General features: G+C 42.0%; 1 protein-coding gene across 4 annotated transcripts in view; it reads left to right on the top strand.

Moving 5' to 3' along the window:
- LOC143039506 (cell adhesion molecule Dscam2-like) overlaps window positions 1-10,000 on the top strand; it is a 1,807,148-nt gene that overhangs the window by 1,084,937 nt on the left and 712,211 nt on the right. The window lies entirely within an intron of this gene.

The raw sequence follows: 10,000 nt of genomic DNA on the forward strand, positions 1-10,000 counted from the left end.
TGGTAAAACCCGCCTTGATTAGATTATCTGGTGGCGGATGGAGGAAGAGAAGAATGCACGACAAAAACAGTATATTACTTGATGAGGGGGAAGAACGGGGAGGATGAAGCATGGACGGGGAGTCGAGGAGGAGGAGGAGGAAGAGGAGGAGGAGGAGGGATGGACGGGAAGCGGAGACAAGTGATGGAGAAAGGGCGATGACGTAGCAGTGGTGGAGAGAGAGACGCAGGTCGAGGCTTTAAGGTAAATCTCTGAAAGAATAATTAAAAAGTAATGTAAATAAATACGTTAGAAATAATGTAAATAAGTGGAGAATGTAATCATGCGTGAGCACAACTAGGGAAGGATTGTGTACATGTTGGGATTGCTGTGGTAGTGGAGGTGGCTGTGGTGATGGTGGTAGTGGTGGTGGTGGTGGTGGTGGTGGTGGTGGTGGTGGTGGTGGTGGTGGTGGTGGTGGTGGTTGTGGTGAGGAAAAGTGGCGAGGGATGCTGCGTTTATTGGATCTGCAGCCACCTTGGAAAACAAAAGAAGAAGAAGAGGAAGAAGAAGAAGAAGAAGAAGAAGAAGAAGAAGAAAAAGAAGAGAAAAAAGAAAGTAAGAAAAAGAAGAAGAGAAATAAAAAAGAGAAAAAGAAAAGGAGGACAAGGAAGAGGACGAGGAAGAGGTCCAGGACGAGGTAGAGGAGAAGAAGAAGGAGGAGGAGGAGGAGGAGGAGGAAGAGCCCATGCTCAAAGGCTTCTGGAGAAAAGCAGCCAAGAACCCCCCCCACAAATAAAAAAGACAAATAACCAGAAGCTTCTGAAGCAAACTACTCACCAGAAACCATCTCCAACGAGAGCCTGAGGGAGACTTCCACTAAGACTACATCAACAGGGAGGCTACCACTAAGATTAAACCCTCATGGAATGGGCCACTAAGAACGCAAGAGCAAAATAGCGTCACTAAGAGGGTAAGAGGAGCCATCACTAAGAAGACAGAAAGAGGCGAAGCTTCTTCAGGAAGATTTCGTCGTCTTTGAATATCTTCAAGAACTGAAAGGACGAAGGGAGATTGTATTAGCTTCGAAGGTCACGGATGAGTGAGCTCCTCAGTAAAGACAGAGGCGAGATCCCCCCTTTCCTTACCTCTCCCCCCTTTCCCCCTTTCCCCCTTCCCCCCTCCCCCTTCTCCTCCTCCTCCCTCCCCCCCAAACCCGAGGCGAAAATAATACAAATGAAAATATTGTCGCTGAAAGAGGTTTAGCAAGAAAGGTCCGGGGTGGGGGCGGGAAGGGTAAGGAGGGGAAGGCTGGAGGGCTGTTGGGGTTGCCTGCTTTGCGCCGTGAAAGGTAACTGGATTAACAGAGAGGCCGTAATGAAGGTGAGAGAGAGAGAGAGAGAGAGAGAGTAGGGAGAGAGAGAGAGGAATAAAGGCAGATAGGTGGATAAAGACTGACAGACAGAGACAGACAAACGGACATACAAACAGAAACAGAGACAGGCAGAGACAGACAAACGGACATACAAACAGAGAGATAGACAGACAGACAGAAAGAGAGACAGGGACAGACAGACAGACACAGAGAGTGAGACAGAGAGAGAGAGAGAGAGATATTAAAAAGAAAGGAACAAAAATTTCGCTCAAGTAGTAGACCTAAAAGAGAAGACAGAAGACACACATGAATAAAACTGAACGAAGAAATATAAAAAGAGAGAGAGAGAGAGAGAGAGAGAGAGAGAGAGAGAATCGTCGATACGGAAAGGGAAAATAACGAGGAAGGAGGGAAGCAAAGAGCTTGATAAAAGTGGACACACACGCAACGCAGTAATGAATTTCAGTGAGAATATAAAGAGGGCTTAATTGGAGCTGACGTCAAAAGGCAAAGACGGAAAGGGAGGTGGAAAGTGTCGCCAAGAAGGAAGAGGAGGAGGAGGAGGAGGAGTATGGAAGAGGAGGAGGAGGAAAGGGAGGAAGGTAAGGAGAGGAATAAGAGGGATGGTAGAGGAGGAGGAGGAAAAGGGAGGAAGGTAAGCCGAAGATGTGGTAAAGGAAGAACGGAAGAAGAGGAGGTGGAAAGTGTCGCTAAGGGGGAGGAGGAGGAAGAGGAGAAGGAGGAGGGGGAAAAGGAGGAAGATAAGGAAGGCGAAGATGTGGGAAAGGAAGAACGAAAGAAGAGGAGGTGGAAAGTGTCGCCAAAGAGGAGGAGGAGGAGGAAGAGGAGGAGGGGAAAAGGGGAGGAAAATAAAGAGATGAATAGGAGGAATGGAAGAGGAAGCCGAAGATGTGGAAGAGGAAGAAGGGAAGAAGAAGAGGTGGAAAAGGATGGAGGAGGAGGAGGAAGAGGAGGAGGAGGTGGAAGAGGAAAGGAGGAGAAGGTGTGAAAAAAGAGAAGATGGAATAAGATGGAAGAAGTGGAAAAGAGGAAGAGGAGGAAGTGGAGAGGAGGAGAGGAAGAAGGGTGGAGGAGAGGGAAGAAGTGAAGGAGGAGGAGAGGAAGAGGTGTGGGAGAAGAGGAAGAAAAAGTGGAGGAGAGAAAGAATGTGGAAGTGGAAGTGGAAGTGGAACGGAAGAAGAAAAGAAGAAGAAAAAAGATGAAAAAAAAAAATATAAAATAAAAAATTAGACGGAGACACAGAGACACAGAAACACGGAGACACAGATCCATGGAGACAGAGATGCACAGAGACACGGAGACACAGATACACAGAGACATAGATACACAGACATACGGATACACGGATACATGGAGACACGGAGACATAGATACAGAGAGACACAGAACCACGAAGACACAGATACATGGAGGCAGAGATGCACAGAGACACAGATACACAGAGACATAGATACACAGACATACGGATACACGGATACATGGAGACACGGAGACATAGATACAGAGAGACACAGAACCACGAAGACACAGATACATGGAGGCAGAGATGCACAGAGACACGGAGACACAGATACATGGAGACAGAGATACACAGAGACACGGAAACACGGAGACACAGAAACACGGTGACACAGATACACGGAGATACAGATAAACAGAGACACGGATACACGGAGACATAGATACACATAGACACAGAAACACGGAGACACAGATACATGGAGACACATGTACACAAATACACGGAGAGACAGATACACAGAGACATGGATACACGAAGACACGGAGACATAGATACACAGAGACACAGAAACACGGAGACACAGATACATGGAGACACATGTACACAAATACACGGAGAGACAGATACACAGAGACATGGATACACGAAGACACGGAGACATAGATACACAGAGACACAGAAACACGGAGACACAGATCCATGGAGACAGAGATGCACAGAGACACGGAAACACAGATACACAGACATACGGAGACACAGATACACGGAAACACAGATACACAAAGACAGAGACGCAGAGACACAGGGACACGGAAACAGATACACGGAGACACAGATGCACAGATACACGGAAACACAGATACACGGAAACACAGATACACGGAAACACAGATACACGGAAACACAGATACACGGAAACACAGATACACGAAAACACGGATACACGGAAACACAGAGACACGGAAACACAAATACACGAAAACACAGATACACGGAAACACAGAGACACGGAAACACAAATACACGGAAACACAGATACACGGAATCACAGTTACACGGAGACACAGATACACGGAGACACAGATACACGGAAACACAGATACACGTTGACATGGAGACGTTGAGGAACAGAGAAACATAAAAGGAGACGAAGATGAACCAGAGAAGAGAGAGAAGAGAGCGAAAACGAAGATGGAAACATAGACAAAGATAAAGGCTTGAGACAGCGACAAGAACAAGGCATAAGAGAGGGAAGAGAAGGAGGGCGAGAAAGAGGAGGAGAAGGAGGAGGAGGAGGAAGAGTAATGTAGTAGAGAAAGAAGAGGAAAAGAAGAGGAATAAGAGAGAGAAATGAGGAAGTAGAGTAGGAAGAGGAAGAAGAAGAGAAAGAGGAAGACGAATAGAAAGATGGAAAAGAGGAAGAGGAGGAAAAGAAAGAAGAAGAAGGAAGGATTAAGAGGAGAAGAAAAAGAGAGGTAGTGGAAGATGTAGAGGAATAGGAAGAGAGAGAAGAGAAAGAGGAGGAGGAAGAAAGAGAAGAAAAAGAGGAGAAGAGAACACAGAGGAGGAAGAGGAAGCAAAGAAGAAAGTGAGATCGTAGAGGAGGAAGAGGAGGAGGAGGAGGAAGAGGAAGTGAAGGAGAAAGAAAAAGAAACGAAAAAAAATTAGTAAAATAGGAAAAGGAAGGAGTAGGCGAGGAGGAGTAGAGGAGGAGGAGAAAGGGAGGAGGTGGACGAGAAGGAAGAGGAGGAGTAGGGGAGGAGGAATAGAGGAGGAGGAAGAGAAAGAAAATAATAAAGCGAAATAAGAAGTTAGTAAGATGAACAGGAATAGAATAAGGAAGAAGAGAAGGAGGAGGAGAAGGAGGAGGAGGAGGAGGAGGAAGAGGACGAGAAGGAAGAGGAGGAGTAAGAGAGGAGGAATAGAGGAGGAGGACTAAGGGAGGAGGAAGAGAAAGAAAATAATAAAACGAAATAAGAAGTTAGTAAGATGAACAGGAATATAATAAGGAAGAAGGGAAGGAGGAGGAGAAGGAAGAGGAGGAGGAGGTGGACGAGAAGGAAGAGGAGGAGTAAGAGAGGAGGAGGACTAAGGGAGGAGGAAGAGAAAGAAAATAATAAAGCGAAATAAGAAGTTAGTAAGATGAACAGGAATAGAATAAGGAAGAAGAGAAGGAGGAGGAGAAGGAAGAGGAGGAGGAGGTGGACGAGAAGGAAGAGGAGGAGTAAGAGAGGAGGAGGACTAAGGGAGGAGGAAGAGAAAGAAAATAATAAAGCGAAATAAGAAGTTAGTAAGATGAACAGGAATAGAATAAGGAAAAAGGGAAGGAGGAGGAGGAGGTGGACGAGAAGGAAGAGGAGGAGAAGGGGAGGAGGAATAGGGGGAAAAGGAAAAGAAAGCAAATAATGAATTAAAGTAGGAAATATGTAAGATGAACAGGCATAGAAAACAGGAGAGGAGAAGGAGAAAGAGGAGGAGGAGGAGGACGAGAAGGAAGAGGAGGAGTAAAGGAGGAGGAATAGAGGAAGAGGAGGAGTAAGGGAGTAGGAAGAGGAAGAGGAAGAAAATAATAAAATGAAGTAGGAAATAAGTAAAATTAACAGGAATAGGGGAAGAAAGAAGAGAAGGAGGAGGACGAGAAGGAAGAGGAGGAGGAGGAAGAAGACGAGAAGGAAGAGGAGGAGTAGGGGAGGAGGAGTAGAGGAAGAGTAAGGCAGGAGGAAGAGGAAGAAAATAATAAAGTGAAGTAGGAAATAAGTAAGATTAACAGGAATAGGAGAAGAAAGAGGAGAAGGAGGAGGACGAGAAGGAAGAGGAGGAGGAGGAAGAGGAGGAGGAGGGGAGGAGGAGTAGGGGTAAAAGGAAGAGAAAGAAGATAATAAGATGAAATGTGAAATAAGAAATATGAACAGGAATATAAAAAGAAAGAAGAAAAGGAGGAGGACGAGAAGGAAGAGGAGGAGGAGGAGGAAGAGGACGAGAAGGAAGAGTAGGAGGAGGAGGAGGAGGAGGAAGACACGACGGAATCCAAGAGGGAAGACCCGAGTGAAAATGTAAGAGAACGATAAAGTTGGAGAGGAAATAATGGAATGATTGAGGAAGTGAGGACAACGAAGAAAATACAAAGAACGAAAGAAGAAGGGGAGAGGAGGTGGGAGGAGGTGGTAGAAGAGGAAATGAGAATTGCGAGAGAAAGGGGGAGAGGGAAAGGGGGGAGGGGGAGGGGGAGAAAGGGGGAGAAGCTAGTAGAGCCGAAAATGCCTCGCCTTAGACAAAGAAAAACCTAATCGAAACAAAACGAATAAATAAATGAATGAATAAATACGTAAATTAATAAATAAATGAATCAAAATAAAACGAATGAATAAATGAATAAAGAAGTGCATAAATTAATTAATAAATGAATCAAAACAAAACGAATGAATACACGAATAAAGAAGTACATAAATTGATAAAAAAAAATCATCAAATGAAACACACGAATAAAGAAAAGAAAAATAAATGTTTGAGTTAATCATATCAACGCTTTGGATGTCAGAATATTTTATTCATGTCAGCAACTTCCATCAATCGAGACGTGTTGTTGTTGTTGTTGTTGTTGTTGTTGAGGCGGCTGTGGTGGTGGCTTTGAAAAGGGGCTGTGGTGGCTGGGTTCAATTAAAATGGTGAAGATTGTGATGATGGTGCTGATATAGAAGAGAAATAGGAATGTGGCTTTGGCGATGATGGTGACGTATTGAAGAAGGAGGAGGAAGAGGAGGAGAAGGAGGGAAAGGAAGAGGAGGAGGAAGAAGAGGAGGAAAAGGAAGAGGAGGAGGAAGAGGAAGAGGAGGAGAAAGAAGAGGAAGAAGAAGAGGAGGAGGAGGAAGAGGAGGAGGAGGAAGAGGAGGAGGAGGAAGAGGAGGAGGAGGAGGAGGAGGAGGAGGAGGAGGAGGAGGAGAAAGAGGAGGAAGAAACACAAGGGTCGCGGTGTATCAAGAGACCGTTCAAACCAGGGACCGCTCCCTCAGATGAAACAGAAATAGATCATTTTATAATTATTAGAAAATATATATAGAAAACGTGACTCGGTTTTGAAAGGGAAGAGGGACAGACGTGATAAAGAGAGTGAAGAGAGAAAACATAAAAGAGGAAGAGAGAAGAGAATGAGGAGAGAATGAAGGAGAGGAGAGATGGAAGGTGAGAAGAGAGGAAAGGAAAAGAGAGGGGGTAGTAGAGGAAAAAGGAAAAGGAAGAGAAAGAAGAGGAAAAGAGAGGAAAAGGAAGAAGAAGAGAGTAGGTGAAGAGAGAGGTTTTGAAAGAAGAGAGAGAGGAGAGGAGAAAGTAAAGAGGAGTAGAGGGAAGGAAGAGGATAGTGAAGGAGAGGAAGAGGAAGAGAAAATAGGATGGAAAAGAGAAATAAAGAGGAAAAATAGTAAAAGAAATGAAAATCAATATATAGATATATAAATGAATGAATGAATGAATGATTAGAAAAATTAATAAGGAAATGAATAAATACATAAATAGAATTATAAAACTAAGTAAATGAACAAAAGAAACAGAAATAAGGATTAGAGAAACTTAGAAACAAACAAATATATAAATGAATCAGTACAACGATAAATCAAAATAAATGAATAAATGAATCAATAAAATGATAAATCAAAATAAATGAATAAATGAATCAATAAAATGATAAATCAGAATAAATGAATCAATAAATCAATAGAATTCTAAATCAAAATATATGAATAGATAAATCAATAGAATTATAAATTGAAATAAATTGATAAATGAATCAATAAAATGACAAATAAAAATAGATTAATAAATGAATGAATAAAATGATAAACAAAATGAAAATAAATGAGCAACAAAACAAACAAATTAGAAAGATAAAAAAGAAGAAGAAGAAAAGAAACAGAAAAAATAAAATAAAATAAAAGAATAGACAACAGTCAATAAAAAACGGATGAGAAAGAAAACGGAGGATAAAGGAGAACTAAGAAAGGAGAAGGAGAAATGCGATAAACTGGGAACTCAGAGAAAAGAAATAAAGAAAAGAGAAAAAAGAAATAAAGATAAAGAAAAGAGAAAAACAAAAATATTGCGAAAAAGTGAAATAGGAAATGAGAGAGAAGAAAGAAAGTCGACATTATTTTATGTGTGTTTTTATTGCTTTACTTTTTATTCGTCTATTTATTCATTTATGTGTTTATATGTTTACTTATTTATGCATATGTGTATATGTATATATATATATATATATATATATATATATATATATGTATATATATATATACTGTACATATGTATATATGTATATATATATATATATATATATATACATACATATATATATATATATATATATATATATATATATATATATACAATTATTTATCTATTTTTTTATTTGCTTGTTCCTTTATTAATATATTTAGTTACTTATTGCATTCTCTAATTATTAGATTTTTATTCATCTTTTTATTTTTCTTTATCAATTAATTTCCTTACGTCCCTACCGATAATTAAATCGTTTACTTCTTTATATAATTTCTTGCATTCGCGTCTTCAGTAAATCGCGTCTCTTTCTTTATTCATTTATTGATCTATTCATGTATTCACGTAATTATTCAACAAATCATTGTGAAAGTACAAAAAATTGGACGGAAAATTTAAAAGAAGACAGAGATAAGGAAGGGAAAAGTAAGAAAAATAGAAGAGGAAGAAGGAGAGAGGAGGAGGAAGAGGAGGAGGAGGAGGAAGAAGGAGAGAGGAGGAGGAGAAGAAGAAGAGGAGGAGGAGGAAGAGAAACAGGTGGAAGAGGAAGATGATGAGGAGGAGGAGGAAGAGGAAGAGGAGGAGGAGGAAGAGGAGGCGGAGGGGACGGCGAATCAAAGAAAGCCGAGAATTGGAAGAGCAAGAAACAGAACAAATGAGATGATGATGAAGAATAACGAGGTTATTGTGCAAAAAATGCTCTGCAGAGGGGAAGCGGGCGAGGGAGGAGGAGGAGGAGGAGGAGGAAGTGAGTGGCGGTAAGGAGGTGAAAAGGAAGGCTAAGGAGAAGAAAAGGAAGGCAGGTAAAGGAGGAAGATCAAGAGGAAGAGGAGGAGAAGGAGGAAGAGGGAGGTGGTAAGACGATGGAGGGGAAAGCTAAGGAGAAGAAAAGGGAGACAGGTGAGGAAGAGGAGTAGTAGGAGGAGGAAGAGGGAGGTAGTAAGATGATGGAGGGGAATGCTAAGGAGAAGAAAAGAGAGACAGGTGAGGAAAATCAAGAGGAAGAGGAGGAGGAAGGAGGCGGAAAGGACGATGGAAAGGAAAGCTAAGGAGAAGAGAATGAAGCTGAAAGAGGAGGAGGAGAAAGTGAATAGAAAGAGATCGAGGAAAAAATGAAAGAAGTAAAAGAAGAGTTGGAGGAAGATGAAGAGAAAGATGAAGAAGTGAGAAAAAAAAGGAGTAGGAGAAGTAGTGGGAGAAGAAGATGAGGAGGAGGAGGATAAGAGGAGAGAGAAGGACGAGAAAGAAGAGGAGAAATAAGGAGGGAGAGGAAAAGTTGTTGAGGTATTGAGGATAAAATGAAAAGAATAAGAGAATTATCGGGGGAAGATGATGAGGAGGAGGAGGAGGAGGATAAGAGGAGAGAGGAGGAAGAGGACAAGTGAGGAGGGAGAAGAAAAGATGTTGAGGTATTGTGAGGATAAAATGAAAAGAATAAGAGAATTATCGGGAGAAGGAGATGAGGAGGAGGAGGAGGAGGATAATAGGAGAGAGGAGGAGGACGAGGAGGAAGGAGGAGAAATAAGGAGGGAGAAGAAAAGTTGTTGAGGTATTGTAAGGATAAAATGAAAAGAATAAGAGAATTTGCGGGGCAAGGAGATGAGGAGGAGGAGGAGGAGGATAAGAGGAGAGAGGAGGAGGACGAGGAGGAAGAGGAGAAGTGAGGAAGGAGAAGAAAAGATGTTGAGGTATTGTGAGTATAAAATGAAAAGAATAAGAGAATTATCGGGGGAAGGAAATGAGGAGGAGGAGGATAAGAGGAGAGAGGAGGAAGAGGACAAGTGAGGAGGGAGAAGAAAAGTTGTTGAGGTATTGAGGATAAAATGAAAAGAATAAGAGAATTATCGGGGGAAGGAGATGAGGAGGAGGATAAGAGGAGAGAGGAGGAGGACGAGGAGGAAGAGGAGAAGTAAGGAGGGAGAAGAAATGTTGTTGAGGTATTGTGAGGATAAAATGAAAAGAATAAGAGAATTTGCGGGAGAAGGAGATGAGGAGGAGGAGGATAAGAGGAGAGAGGAGGAGGACGAGGAGGAAGAGGAGAAGTAAGGAGGGAGAAGAAAAGTTGTTGAGGTATTGTGAGGATAAAATGAAAAGAATATGAGAATTTGCGGGAGAAG

Source organism: Oratosquilla oratoria, chromosome 2, assembly GCF_046742065.1.
Source record: "Oratosquilla oratoria isolate Oo_2021 chromosome 2, ASM4674206v1, whole genome shotgun sequence".
In the NCBI taxonomy this organism is placed as follows: domain Eukaryota; kingdom Metazoa; phylum Arthropoda; class Malacostraca; order Stomatopoda; family Squillidae; genus Oratosquilla; species Oratosquilla oratoria.